Here is a 319-nt window from a genome sequence, read left to right as displayed (position 1 = left end):
TTTTTGTGATTTGTAAGAGATTAAATGATCGAAAAAGTGTTCGGACATGATTTATGCGTCTTTTCCAAATAAAAGAGCACGTTGAAGCTGGCTAAAGCGGTCCACGTATCAAGTGGGACCCATTACAAATGATCTCTTGAATCCTCGGTAAAGGATATATGCGATTGTATGCAATGTACTAACGGATGCGATCATACCAGCACTAATGCACCGGATCCCATCAGAACTCCGCAGTTAAGCGTGCTTGGGCGAGAGTAGTACTAGGATGGGTGACCTCCCGGGAAGTCCTCGTGTTGCATCCCTTTTTTGTTTTTTTTTC

The 319-nt window shown here is 43.3% G+C and overlaps 1 non-coding gene across 1 annotated transcript; it reads left to right on the top strand.

Moving 5' to 3' along the window:
* The first annotated feature begins 183 nt into the window (after nt 1-183).
* Nucleotides 184-302, top strand: LOC111828555. The gene has a single exon (XR_002832939.1). It is a non-coding gene; the product is annotated as a 5S ribosomal RNA (ribosomal RNA).
* Nucleotides 303-319: the final 17 nt, after the last annotated feature.

Source organism: Capsella rubella, unplaced genomic scaffold (assembly GCF_000375325.1).
Source record: "Capsella rubella cultivar Monte Gargano unplaced genomic scaffold, Caprub1_0 scaffold_891, whole genome shotgun sequence".
Taxonomy (NCBI): domain Eukaryota; kingdom Viridiplantae; phylum Streptophyta; class Magnoliopsida; order Brassicales; family Brassicaceae; genus Capsella; species Capsella rubella.
Note: the sequence above shows the minus strand (reverse complement) of the source record. Positions and strands in the feature narration are given on the sequence as shown.